Below are 15147 nucleotides of genomic sequence, written 5' to 3' on the forward strand. Positions count from 1 at the left end.
AATTTCAAACGCACGCGTTCGTGGCACGGCTGACATTAGTGCTTTCACGATCTGTCCAGCCAGGGCCGCCCAGAGGTATCCAGTTTCTCCTGGCAGAACGATGTCACGTCAGCTCCTCATTCATAAGGGACAAGATAAAGCAGGGCCTTGGGGTGGCCCTGAGTAGGTGCCTGTATGTACGGCGTGTTGAACGCTCCAAACAACAATGTACAAACATTCTTAGCATGTTTCTCTTCAGCAGAAATCTGGAGACTTAGACCACCTTTCACGTTGTGCCAAAGCACCGATGCTGCCAAATCGTTCGTTTCGTGGCTTTATTTTGGTGATTTCAAAAAGTGTATTGGTTTGGCCATGTTTGTTTGTTGTAGTACAGAGTTAGACTGATGGCCTTAATCTAAGTTGTCTTGTGGTTGTTGTTGGTTGTTTGACTTGCATCCCACTGGGATTTTTGCACACAGCGTTGGTGTACGGTGTTTTTTCTGCAATATTTTGCTGTCTTTTCTTGGATTTTCTGTTTGCACTCAGTCACATAGTCACTTTAAGATGTTTTTTTGTTCATGTTTTTTGTTGTTGCGGTTGCACCCGATTCAAGAGCCGAATGGCTCACAGGGCAATACCTAATAAATGAACTTGAAACTTGAACTTGAACGAACTCCGAAGGGCAACCGAGTGAGTCGGAGTCCTCTCCCGGCCTGCAATTCCTGCTCCATGTGCATGTATGTCATAATATTTATTTACACTCGAGGAATCCGATGAGCTATGGCATTTCTTTTTCACACATGTCCACTTGTTTTCACAGATGAACTTCTTTCGCACCGCCCGTAACCAACCGTGCTAATAATAATATTTTGTACCCTTTCTGGCAATAAAGCAGGTGCTGAGATGTTCAAACACTAAATAGAAACCTTCATTTTTCATACTTTGATACTGGCAAAAAAGGTCCCATTTTGTAGCTAAATACACAAAGCAGTTCTAAAGAAATGTAATGTTGTTTGGTCAGTGACATCACTGGCCAAAACAACAGAAGTGCCCTGTTGATTTTTTTGCGTTTCTAACCAAAACTGGTAGTCCACCCTCGATTGTACAGGAGTAACGGGAGGACGGGTGGCCCAGATACATGAAACACACGGATAACGCGAAACAGCGCACGGTCAATCGACTGTCCCACGCAGTGGTGTGTTGTGTCCGGTCCATCTACTCACCCACTCACTCACTCTCACCCGCAATAACAAAGATCCCCCGTGTAGCCTTAGGGGCCGTCCAAAAATGACGTCACGCACCTAGGGGGGGGTGGGGGGTGTCAGACATTTGTGACGATGTGTGACGATGGGGGGGGGGGGGGTGTTTGAGAAACGTGACGTCACATCAAAATGCACAACTTTAAATAAATATAGACAACACGTTCTACTTAATTAAATATACTTTTTTAATAAATGTTTTCTCCTACAACATCAGAGTGCCGCGCCACATTAAATACGCACTACAATGACAATAGTTTAAAGCGATTTGAAGCATGTTGGGGCAAGTGCTGTTAGCGAGTGGCACCTGTGAGGGCCGGCACGGCACGCGAGCGAGTGGGTGGCCAGCACCACGCCCGGCCGCCTTTGTCTCCTCAGTGGCGATGTTTACACACCGCACCAGGTTTGAGGCTGCGTCGACCTAGGGGAGGCTCGCTCACCCACTCATCCACGAACTCACCCACCGACCCATTCACTCACCTACCAGTTACTGATTCACTCACTCATGCACCCATCCACTCACCCACTCAATAACCTATTCACTCGCCCACCTATCCACTCATCCACCCACTTACCCACCCACCCACGTTTGCAGTGTACGGCCCATGTACATGGAACTCACTGCTGGTAACTGAGATCTGTCGCGTTAATATTATTTCTAATTATTACTTTACCTGTTCACACAGGTGAGCCTCAAATATCTTTTTGAGGAGGATCCTGGGGCCTTTTTCCAATTGCGCGAGACCAATTGAGTCATAATTATCTATGGGAGGACACCGAAAATCCGAAATAACTCCATGTAGAACAGGAGGAGAACATACAAACTCCACACGGAGAGAGGCGCCCGATTCGGGCATCAAACTCGGCCCCTCGTTGCTGTGAAACACAAGCGTCACCACCACCAGAGTCTGTTCAATCAGCCAGATCTTTACTTAACTTTTTGTTTTACCAGGTAAGGTCCCACTGAGCTGTCGAGCTCATTTTCAGAAGCGAGCTGGCCACAAATGATAGCTCAACGAAGTGGCTAATCACGTGGAAATGTATAGCAGCCAAATACTCTAAACGCACGTTGATTCTAAATGTGGAGGGGGGGGAAACCGGAGGACCTGGAGAAAAATCCTTGTGACCACGGGGACAGAGACACGCAAACTCTAAATATACAGCAGGCGTCAGGGTCGGAATCAAACCCACAACATCCTCTATACCGGGCGAGGTAGTTAACATCTCGCAACCTGCAGCCGATTGGCAGCAGACTCAAGACAGGAACTTTGTGTGTTTATCTTACAGTTCATGTGGGCACACGGTCAGGCTTGAGTGTGGGGGTCACCCAAGGGTCAATGGGCCATACCCAGAGGAATGATTACACGTGAGCGCTGGCAATGGAAGGTGGGAAAGTGAGGATAAGAAGACACTGGGGAGAAAACCCCCAACAAGATACAGGTACACCTCGCTTAGCGCTTAAGATGTGTTCCTGGAGAAGAGAGCGCTAATGGAATCAGCACTAAAAGGGGTCATTGCACCATTGTACGTATGGGGATGCGTTCCCAAAAGCGTTATTTTTTTTCGTATCAGCAATATATGAAGACTTCATTGTACGCATTGGCTGGTAAATGAGATGAGAGGAGAGAGATTGTTTATAGGGAGAGAGGTGTGAGACAAGGGCTCGGATCTCCGGGGGGGGGGGGGGGGATCCTGAAGTCAACAGCAGTGTTGGTGCCCTATAAGTGTTCCTGTTGGTGTTGAACGGAACAATAAACGACGACTCGTGTGGTGGACGAGGCACACAGCCACTGCACGTTCACGACAGACTCCGTTCTGTGCGAACAGCGCAAACAGCAAATGCATTCTCACTGCCATTATCTGCGATTTGCGATACGAAGATGATCTGTGGCTACGCAGAATGAGGTTGAAGATGTAGAATGCGTCGTCTGATTATGTTTTTCTTATTGCTTTTTACAATTATCGGTTTACCTGCCGCCGTGTATGCGGTCAAATGAGCACTGAATAGCTGCATCACATTTGCAGCCTGATGCTCCCTCCCTCCAGGCAGCCAGCCAGGGAGCAAAACTTTTTACAACACATGATAGCGTTTCTCGCGCAAGGTGCATGGTGTGTGTGTGTATATGTAGGGGAGCTGTGTCGTCAACGTGACGTCATCACGCAGGTGTGCGCGGTGACGTCACCACACTCGCCCGGGTGTGAAGGTTGACAAATACAGACAGACGGATTCCACGAGAGTAGAATACAACTATTGGTGCCCACGAAAGACTTTTATTTCGTTTTCTTTTCGCGCAAACACGGTTATTCCACCGCCTGGACATTGTTTTTCCACGGACAATCGAGTGCAACTGTAATCATTCTCACTTGTAGCCACACACCTGGCCAGAAACCCCACGCAACAGGCATTAGGGCACTCATATAAAAACTAAACCGGGACACGTGTTTGGCAGTGACATGAGTTATTATCAAGGACAGTTTTTTCTTGGAAAGGTGCGAGCGGAAGCTTGCCGCTTCAAATACTGGCTGGTGCGGGGTTGAATTCAGCCCATCATCCCTCTGGGGGTCGGTAAAATAGGTATTGATCCGTGGGGGAATCAACATTGGTTGTTTTATAAAGAGACTCCGCACCCACGATTAGCACGGTTGGTTACATATGGTGCGAAAGAAGTTCAACGTACATACGTACATACTCGTCCCCGCCATAGGAATGGGTAATTTCCACCAACTGGCTCAGGGCTGTAAGCAGATGACCACCAATGAATGGCCTCCGTGTGGCTCATTTTGCGAGCAGGAAATCACTTTGACTTGTTGGATGTTTTGGAAGCGGTTCCCTTTAACGAGTAGATCATCACGGGATATTCCCTCGTCTGGTGGGGAGGAGGCAGCGGAGTGATTACTGGCGAAACGTCGTCCCCGAATTGTAAATGTTGTGGGTTTACTCTCCATCAGAGCCGGTGTGCTGATTGACGTGTTTTCGTTTACGTGACAAACCTTACTAATTAGCTGTGTCGGGGGTAGTGGCGGCTTTAACGACGCAATAATATTCATGCGATCGAACCCAATAAACCCTCTATTATTGATGATATCGGTCGCGAAAGCCTACTTAGTGTTAAACTTGTTGAGCCATAACCAAGGCGGCAGGGGTATTGCTCCATAATATCGATTTTATTTGGGCTAGATCGCGTCAATATAAATGTGTCGTTAAACCCGCCACCACCCGACACAGCAAATTAGTAAGTATTCTTAGGTTTTTTCGGTAAAATCACTTAGGTAAAAAATTAAAATTAATAAAAGTAAAATTAAAATAAAAAAAAAATCACGACGTTTCGGAGGCAACACAAGCTTCCGTCTTCAGGTGGATTGATGCAGCAGTCGTGCTGTGACGGTTCCACCTGAAGACGGAAGCTTGTGTTGCCTCCGAAACGTCGTGATTTTTATTTTATTTTTATTTAAATTTTTTACCAACGTGACTTTACCGAAAAAACCCAAGAATATGAATCCTTGCAGTCACGAAAGCTTCAAATCTAGAACAAATGAGTAAGGTTTGACACGTCAACAAAGCATGTCAGTGTGCTGCTAGCCCAGCACACCAGGGGTATTGCTATGGATGTTTGTGATTTTGACATCGCACGCGAATGGCTTAGGGGCCGTCCATAAATGACGTCACGCGATTTTGGGCGATTTTTGACCGCCCACCCTCAAATATAATAAAACATGCTTCAAATCGCTTTAAACTATTGTCATTGTAGTGCGTGTTTAATGTGGCGCTGCACTCTGATGTTGTAGGAGAAAACATCAAAAAGACAATTTAACTAAGTAGAACGTGTTGTCTATATTTATTTAAAGTTGCGCATTTTTACGTGACGTCACATTTCTCAACCCCCCCCCCCCATCCCCCTCGTCACATATCGTCGCAAATGTCTGACACCCCCCCCCCCCTAGGTGCGTGACGTCATTCATGGACGGCCCCTTATCGCATGACTGACTACAATGCCCTGAGCCGTCACAAGTGATGTGATGCACGCTCACGATGTTGCCTCGTGCACTCTGGGATGTCACCGCAGTGCACTAATCTCTGTGGCTGGCGTTCAGGATACTAAGCGCGAGCCCTTTGTACCACACCACAATTTTCTATTCCTTTGTTGTGATAACCTTTGTTTTGTTTATACCTTCAGCTTTAATACCGTTTCTTGGCCGCTTTATGAATTGTTGTCATTTCACGAGGGGTTTCATTTACTTACTAAAATGTTTCGTAAATAGAATGAAGCGCTTCTTGTGATTTTTTTTGCATGTTATTGTTGTACATCGTTGAGATTCAATTCGCATTATTTAAAACTGAAACGGTTATTACTGCGTGTTATATAATGTTGGCGTGGAACTAGGAGCCATATCAAAAATAGAAGGTCCTTGCCTCGAACATCTGACAGTTCGCCAGCATTGATTCAGACGAGCCTGACTCTGCTGATTGCTGATGAGAAACTGAATGTCAAAACCTGCCCAGATTTAGCTTTGTGTTTAACCTATCTTGCTGGGGAAAAACCACAAATCACTCCCATGAGGCTGTGTGGCCAATGGGACTTGTAACAAAATAGATGTGGTGTTTATGTTGGGAAGGAGGCAAATTGGCTGCGTAGTTAATCAATTTAATTCTAGGTGACTGAATCCGGATTCAAACGAGGTTATCTGTGGTACTGGCTTAGTGCATCGAACACGGCCATTAATAGCCCCCAGACCCTGGTCTTCACTTGAGAGATGGTGGCCTGGTGATGTTGACACGGCCATTATCAACCAAGTTCAGGACACGTGATCCACGGATCCGAGACGTGGTCTGACAGAGCTGTTATGAACCTATAGAGAGGGAGATCCAGACCTATGGCTTCAACACAGGGCCTCAATAGATGTCAGCTTAACACTAAACCCATAACACATATTCTTAGGTATTTTCTGTAAAGTCACGTAGGTAAAAAATGTAAATTAATAAAATTAATAAAAGTAAAATAAACAGTATGTATACAAGGACTGTTTCTTGGAATCTCTCTCACTTGATACAGCAATCGTGACGTGACGGTTCCACCTGAAGACGGAAGCTTGTGTTGCCTCCGAAACGTCGTGATTTTTATTTGATTTTTATTTTACTTTTATTTTTTTTATTTTTACGTACGTGACTTTACCCAAAAAACCTAAGCATATGAATCCTTGCAGTCACGAAAGCTTCAAATCTAGAACCATAACACATACATTACGAGCATCTCGCGAGACAGCCAGACCAATGGCTTGCACCCAACAGGTGAGAGATACTGGGTTCATTACCCTGGCACAGCCATTATGAATCTCTTCATAAAGACACCAGATGCAGGGCTTGAGTTAAGAGCCTCTGGCAGTGCTAGCTTAGTAATCTTAACGTGGCCATTATGAACCCCCTAAGAAGGAAACAGAGAGAGCACGACAGAGCCACTCAGACCAGGACTCCAGATGTAACAGCTCATCAGCATCCTAATCCACGCAGCCACAGTCACGTGTTCACCAAAGTGTAAATACTTTTCAGCAGACAGTCTCAAATATGCTGCTGCTGCTGCTGTTGCTGCCGTGTGTTTAACCTCAGAGAAGCACGTGGCTTCCGAATATGAAAGTTAAACGTCACAATGACAGCTGTGACGACGACGACAAACGACAACCACGTGGCCAACAAGACAACGAGAAGAGAGACAGAGAGAGAGAGGCAGGTGGCTGGCTACATGAGCTTCACGATGATGTACATGAGCAGCAGGCAGATGAGTTTAACCTCAGAGAAGCACGTGGCTTCCGAATATGAAAGTTAAACGTCACAATGACAGCTGTGACGACGACGACAAACGACAACCACGTGGCCAACAAGACAACGAGAAGAGAGACAGAGAGAGAGAGGCAGGTGGCTGGCTACATGAGCTTCACGATGATGTACATGAGCAGCAGGCAGATGAGAATCAGCGCGAAGTTGACGAACAGCTCCTGCATGTTCTTGGCGGCATGAGATCCGATGTCACGCTTGTCCTTATCCATTGTGACGTCGTCTCAGGAGCAGTGTGTGCCACGTGCGGCTCGTATTGCTTCCTCCTCTTCCTATATCTTCTCCTCCGCTAGTTGTATTCCACCAAGATTGGGTGTCTCCTCGAGTGTGTCTGTGTCCTTATGGCTTGTGCAGAAGATGCCAGAAGATTTAAATGTATGTTTTGTTTCTGATGGATATGTCGTTTATTCCGGATTCTGGGGAGAGGTTATAATCATCATCATTCGTATTACCACCATAACACGATAATCACCATCATCACCACTATCACAACCACCACCATCATCATCATTATTACAACTGCCATCCTTAGTACTATAAAAAGATCTACCACCATCATCATTGTTGTCAGCATCATCATAATTACCGTAAAAATATAATCACCACAATCATCATCATCATAATAACCATGATCACATCCACTATTATCATCATAATGACATCACAACCACCCTTTATCATAATAATCATTAGCATAATCATAATCAACACTATCACCATCAGCTGTAGTAGAATCATCACTATCATTGTCGTTACTATCAAATAATATTTTAACTTTTTCACGTTTCCCACTGCCCTTAACGATGTCACCTCTGAGCGGTTTCAATGTCACTGTCCTCATCAGTAACCCGTGAACCCTTCAACCAATTCTATGGCGTGCCTTGGCGTTATGGCTTTGATTGCATTGCGACTCATCAGTGAGGCGTGGCCCTTAAGCCAATGTCGTGTCGTGTATGTTGTGTTGTGTATCCTGTGTTGTTTATGTTGTGGGTGTTGTGTGGTGGGTGTTGTGTGTGTTCTGTTGTAAATGTTGTGTATGTTGTGTATGCTGTGTTGTGGGTGTTGTGAATGTCGTGTCGTGTTGTGTATGTCATATTGTGTATGTTAGGTTGTGGGTGTTGTGTATATCGTGTTGTGGATGTTGTGCTGTGTGTGCGAGTGACTCTTAGCAATTTATTTTGAGCAAACTATCCAGAAAAAAAATATGATTTATAATAAAATATGTAATATTTAATATTTAATTGTAAATATTAAGCATTTTATTATTACAACAATTTCAATAATTATAGTAATTTTCACAGACACGCCTACCAGATGATAACCATTACTTAAAGAGAGGGTCCTTGCCTTTAAACATCTGCCGGTTTTCCCATCATTGATTCAAGCAAACAGCCTGACTGCTGATGAGACATCGAATGTCGAAACTGGTCCAGCGTTTTTTTTGCGTGCTTCTATTTGAACGAATGCAGCCGATGAGATACACTCGCAGAAGTTCGCAGTGCTGATGGTATGCGTAAAAAAATATTACCGAATTACAAGACGCACAACTTTTAAAATAAAATTAGTGCGTATTATAACCTGGAGAAAACGGCAATAGTAGCCGTGGGATATCCAGAGGCATGGGGTAACCAGATAACGCGAGGGCACATTGCAATTAGCAAACATCTCTTATCTCGTAGCTGTCCACCGAGGCTGAGTGTCTGGGGCTGTGGCACACCGAGGGGGGTTCTGGGACTCCGTCACAGGGGCCTCAGTGACGTCACGCAGCGTCCAGTGCACTTACCGCGTGCGCCCCAAGTCAAATTTAAAGTTGCGTGTTTTTTAATCATTGTCCAAAGTTTCAGAATCGAATGGCATGCACCAGACTGGGACACACACATTTTATATTTCTACCTACGCGACTTTACCGAAAGAACCAAAAAGTATGGATTCCTGCAGTCACGAAAGCTTCAAATCAAGATTCAAATCAAGATTGGTACACACAATATAAGCGTACAGCTTGACTATAACAGATGTGTGTGTGTGTATGTATGTGGGGAGCGATAGCATCGCGGTTAGCGGGCTGCACTACAAACCCGGCCACCCGAGTTCGACTCCGGCTCACGGCCAACACCAGTGACGATTATCTGAACCGTTCCTGGGCCTCCCCAGGACAAGTCAACTCAGCCTCAAATGAGTACCTGGTGTGGTGTGTAAACATCGCCACTGGGGAAACAAAGGCGGCCGGGCGTGGTGTTGGCCACCCACCCCATTGTGCGCTGTGCCGGCCTTGATACGTGCTCACCGACAGCACTTGCCCCAAAAGTCTGTCGAGGCTACAAGTCTTTATAAACAAAAATCCGAAAGGAATTGGCCAAAGCACCACAATGCAGAGCCCTCCTGTGAACGAGTCTTGAGCCTCAATGATGCTTTTCCGAATGAATAAATAACACCTCCGCCCGCCCAACACCACCCCCCATTAACATCATCATCCGCACGAACACAAACCTGGAGGCGCTTGTAGCTTTTTCCCAGCAGGAATCCGTCAGCTGGAAGACTGCCAATGCCCTCGCCAGCTAAGAGCGGCAGAGTCTTTCTGAGCAAAGTAATTAGCGCCGACAGGCAGCAGCAGCAACAGCAGCAGCAGCAACAGCAGCAAGAGCAGCAGCAGCAGCGACAGCGACTGTTGCAACAGCGACGCCAACGCAATCGTTCCGCAGCAGAACCTCAGCAGAGTCGAGGGGGGGGGGCATTCCTTCTGAGCAGCGCTCCCATCATTTAAACTCTTCTCGTGACCTTGGAGTGACCCCCCCCAGCCCCTCCCTCCCCCCAGCCCCTCCCTCCCTCCCAAACAAAACCCCCCCGCCACCTCCCCACAGCTTCCCCGGCTTCCCACTCAGCTCTGAACACACAGGTCCCCACGGTCACTCCTCAGCTCCACACGAACTCCCCCAGCGCTCGCTAAATGCGGCCACGGGGTAAGTGTGGGCCACCGCGTGGCCTTCTGGGAGCATGGGTCCGAGGTTGCACAGTCCCCCGGACCTACTACGGGTTTTGCACATTTTCATTTATTCTTTATTTTAATTGTTTTGGCGGAATAGCAGCGAACTATTTCATAACCCACTCGTGTTCAAATGCCTATCGCACAATTCACTATTATTGGCCCGCATCATGAAATTGGATCGACCAACGTAATGACACCTCGCTCGGCAGGGAAAAGTGGTGCATCTACCTATTCTTACCCTAAGTGTCCCACCTATAACACCAGGGTTTGTCCCGTGACCTTTGACACTCGCTTTACGTGGCTTAAAAGTACACACACTTAGCCGGGAAACAAAGCGCCGTTGCGTGCTGAGATGTATTATCAACCTACTTGCTGTGCTTTCTGCGCGGACATTTTTTGTTCGTCGTTAATTGTGAGGAGTTGACCGACGCAGGTGGAACGAGATCGCAAGTTGCAACTGACGCGATGGGAAATGCGTCCGATCAGCACGGCTGGCTACGTACGGTGCGAAAGAAGTTCAACCTCCGTACAAACATACTCTTTGGTTCTTTCGGTAAAGTCACGTAGGTATAAAATGAAATAAATCACGACGTTTCGATTGCAATACAAGCAATCATCATCAGGTAGGAAATGATAATGATCACCCAGGGGAAGCGATATTTTATTTACATTGAATTAAAATAAAATGTGGAATGTAAATGAGTACCTGGTGCAGTGTGTAAACATCTCCGCGAGGAAGACAAAGGCGGCCGGGCGTTGTGCTGGCCACCCACCCCCTCATGTGTGGTTCCGGCCTTCATAGGTGCTACTCGCTAACAGCACTTGCCCCAAGAGTCTGTTAAAGGCTATACGGGTGATTTTCGTTAGTCAGAACGTTACAACAACAAACAAAAGGAATGCCACATATAGGAAAGTTACGCGAAATACTCCAAAAATATACAAATAAAGCTAAACTATTTTGTTTTGCCAGGTAAAGCCCACTGAGCTATTAGCTTCCTTTTCAGAAAATAACTGGCCACAAATGATAGCTCAACGAAGTAGATTATATGGAAATGCATAGCAGTGGCGAGGGTTGGTGAATCGCCCACAGGAATGTCAAGAAATTCCCTTCCCGCACGCGTCGAGGAAGTTGCCATACCCCATGCATCGCCAGTGCAGCAAATGTGGACCCACGCTCGCCTGTTCCATCTGTTTGGGATATAGCGTTACCCCCTCGCACTGCGTGAGTTTTCTCCAGGCGCTCCGCTTTCCTCCCACGTGTAAACACTCGATCGTTGGCCCGACAACACCTTCATATGTAGAGGACCGCAGAGCTTGGAGGGGGAAATGTGGCACCGGCTCACAGCCGGGCGCCGCTGTGGCTCTGAGATGTTAACTACCTCGCCGGGTATACAGGAGGTCGTGGCTTCGACCCCGACCCTGACAACGCCTGTATATTTGGAGTTTGCCTGTCTCTCTCTCTCTCCGTGGTCGCGTGGATTTTTTTCCGTGTCCTCCGGGTTTTCCCTCCACATCTATGAACACGCATTTAGAGTATTTAGCTGCTAAAAAAATGTCCGCGTGACAAGCCACTTCGTTGACCTATTATTTGGGGCCAGGTCGCTTCTGAAAAAGAGCTAAAGTATTTCGCTCAGTGGACCTTACCTGGTAAAATAAAACCAAAAATATGACTTTGAAACCCCCGCCCACCTCTTACGCATTTCCCATAAATATGCTAAATTCCTCTTGATATGCAAATTATTTTGTCAAGGCGCTCTTCTTCCCCCCTCCAACCCAGCTTAAATATACGCTCCAAGCTTGGTGGTGTTTCATTCTTCACCTGAGGACGGCTGCTTGCGTTGTGGCCGAAACGTCGTGATAATTATTTTATTATGTTTTATTATTTTATTACTTCCCTTCTACGTGACTTTACCGATAGAACCAAGAAGAAAAAAAACAAAATAGTTACTAATTTTAGTTTTGAAAGCCATCAGCCTCACTTTGTAGGGCACGTCCCCGGCAGCCGCGTTGGTCTCTGTCCAACACACTCACACAGCCGCAGCGCTTTGTCCTCGTCATTTCTCTCTCTCTGTGTGTGTCCCGTCTCTCTCTGTCCGTGGCGCAGCGTGACAAGGTGACACGAGACAAGCACCTGTTCACAGATAGCCGCGGCGGCGTTTCCTTCTTCTTCTCCTGTGTTTTGTTTAACGCGCCCCGCCAACGTTTGTTTGGTTTGTTCTCTCCCCCGGGCGCTCAACGCTTTGCGTTACGCGAGCGTGAAGTCGGCACCAGCCCCGAGAGATATGTTCCACGCGCGTTGCCAGGCCAGGCACGGAGAGTGGGGGGCGTTGATTTGGAACACGGGCAGCGAAATGCTCTTTGAGGCTGGAATTCGTGCGAGGGCTCAAGAGCACGCTGGGCGGCTATGATTAGAACGACATCACAACAACGCCTCCACCTTGTCGTCCGACTCCGCACGGCCTCCACCCGGGGCAGCTCGAGGGCGAGCAGCGTGGTCGCGTGGTCGCGTGGCAGCGTGTCAGAGTGGCAGGGTGGCAGGGTGGCAGGGTGGCAGGGTAGCAGGGTGGCAGAATGGCAGGGTGGTAGGGTGGCAGGGTGGCAGGGTGGCAGAATGGCAGGGTGGCAGGGTGGCAGGGTGGCAGGGTGGCAGGGTGGCAGGGTGGCAGAGTGGCAGGGTGGCAGGGTGGCAGGGTGGCAGGGTGGCAGGGTGGCAGGGTGGCAGGTTGGCAGGGTGGTAGGGTGGCAGAGTGGCAGGGTGGCAGGGTGGCAGAGTGGCAGGGTGGCAGAGTGGCAGGGTGGCAGGGTGGCAGGGTGTCAGGGTGGCAGAGTGGCAGGGTGGTAGGGTGGCAGGGTGGCAGGGTGGCAGGGTGGTAGGGTGGTAGGGTGGTAGGGTGGCAGGGTGGCAGGGTGGTAGGGTGGTAGGGTGGCAGGGTGGTATGGTGGCAGGGTGGTAGGGTGGTAGGGTGGAAGGGTGGCAGGGTGGTAGGGTGGTAGGGTGGTAGGGTGGCAGAGTGGCAGGGTGGTAGGGTGGCAGGGTGGTAGGGTGGCAGGGTGGTAGGGTGGTAGGGTGGCAGGGTGGTAGGGTGGTAGGGTGGCAGGGTGGCAGGGTGGTAGGGTGGTAGGGTGGCAGGGTGGTAGGGTGGTAGGGTGGCAGGGTGGTAGGGTGGCAGGGTGGTAGGGTGGTAGGGTGGCAGGGTGGCAGGGTGGTAGGGTGGTAGGGTGGCAGGGTGGTAGGGTGGTAGGGTGGCAGGGTGGTAGGGTGGTAGGGTGGCAGGGTGGTAGGGTGGCAGGGTGGCAGGGTGGCAGGGTGGTAGGGTGGTAGGGTGGCAGGGTGGTAGGGTGGCAGGGTGGCAGGGTGGCAGGGTGGTAGGGTGGCAGGGTGGCAGCGTGTCAGGGTGGTAGGGTGGTAGGGTGGCAGAGTGCCTGGCGTGATGTATAAACATCGCCACTCGGGATACAATGGCAGCCGGGTGTTGTGCTGTCCACCCACCCACCCACCTTGTGCTGGCCTTCATAGGCGCCTGCCTACAGCACTTGACCCAATAGTATGTTAAGGCTATACGGGGATCTTTGTCTTTGGTATGTTCTCCCTCTGTTCTGCACGGGTTTCCTCCGGGCTCTCCGTTGTCCTGCCATAGCCACACTTCATTGGGATCACACAGCAGTAGAAGCAGCAGCAGCAGAAGCAACATCGCCCCCTCCTGCAATAAGCCTGGCAGGATCCTCCTGAAAAAAAGTCTTGATAATATAAAAAACAATTCTGATCAGCAGCATCATCACCATTTGCACCAGAAGAATCAGCAATCGCAGCAGCGTCATCATGAGCAGCTAGGATTGGCACCTCTAAGTTAGAGAAAATTTGGTTTAGTAAAATTAGAACCACTCAGTGGAACGTCAATAGCGGATATCTCCGCATGTAAATAATAGTCCCTGCCATGGGAATGTGGAATTTGCACATCTTGAAAAAAAGGCGCCGCCTCTCTGTGCGTTCGATGAGTGAGACACTTTGAGTCGGTGCAATTTCAGTCCCAGTCTGTGGATGGACCGGTCTCTGCCACGAGAATGTGGAATTTCCACAACTTGAAAAGAAAATAAATTCCGACTCACTGCGCGTTTGAAGAGTGAGACACTTTGAGTCCGTCCACTTTCAGTCCCCGTCTGTGGGTGGACTGGTCTCTACCACGAGAATGTGGAATTTCCACAACTGGCTCGAGGTCACTAACGAAGGAGACGCTCCGGGCATTGCTGCTGCTGCGTTTTGTCCAATACACAATGCAACAAAGGCAAAGATCCCCCGTATAGCCTCAGCACACTTTTGGGGCAAGTGCTGTTAGAAAAGCACCTATTAAGGCCGGCACGGCACACGGAGGGGTGGGTGGCCAGCACCACACCCGACCGCCTTAGTCTCCCGAGTGACAATGCTCACACATCGCATCAGGTACTCACTTGAGGCTGAGTCGACCTAGGGGAGGCCCCAGGACCGGTTCAGATCATCGTCACCGGTATACGCCGTGAGCGGGCACTCGGGGCGCCGGGTTCAGAGCGCAGCGCGCTAACCGACCACAGACAGACAGAGACAACACATAATATAGGTTTTTGGGTCAGATCGCGTTATTTATAAATGTGTCGTAACCCTCCACCACCCGACACGGCCAAACAGTAAAAAATGTGTGACGTTTTCAAAGGACAAATTAATTAACTTCTTTAACCCACCGGTGTGCTGAAGAGAGAATCAACAGCATTTTAAAATGTGAGTTGATTCTCTCTTCAGCACACCGGTGGGCTAAAGACGTCAATTAATTTGTCCTTTGAAAACGTGACACATTTTTTACTGTTTGGCCGTGTCGGGTGGTGGAGGGTTACGACACATTTATAAATAACGCGATCTGATCCAAAAACCTATATTATGAATAATATTGGTCGCGAAAGCCTACGTGTTAAATAGAGACAACACACACAAAGACACCCCCCCCCCACCACTACCGACAACAGCAGCAACAGCAGTATTCCTCTGCGTGCGGAACGTGTCAGTGACATCCATAACAACGGGTCCTGGGCAGGGCTGTGAGAAGGCATCCCGCATTAGCAGTGTTTATGGT

Source organism: Lampetra planeri, chromosome 50 (genome assembly GCF_965212315.1).
Source record: "Lampetra planeri chromosome 50, kcLamPlan1.2.h2, whole genome shotgun sequence".
NCBI classification, from domain to species: Eukaryota; Metazoa; Chordata; class Hyperoartia; order Petromyzontiformes; family Petromyzontidae; genus Lampetra; species Lampetra planeri.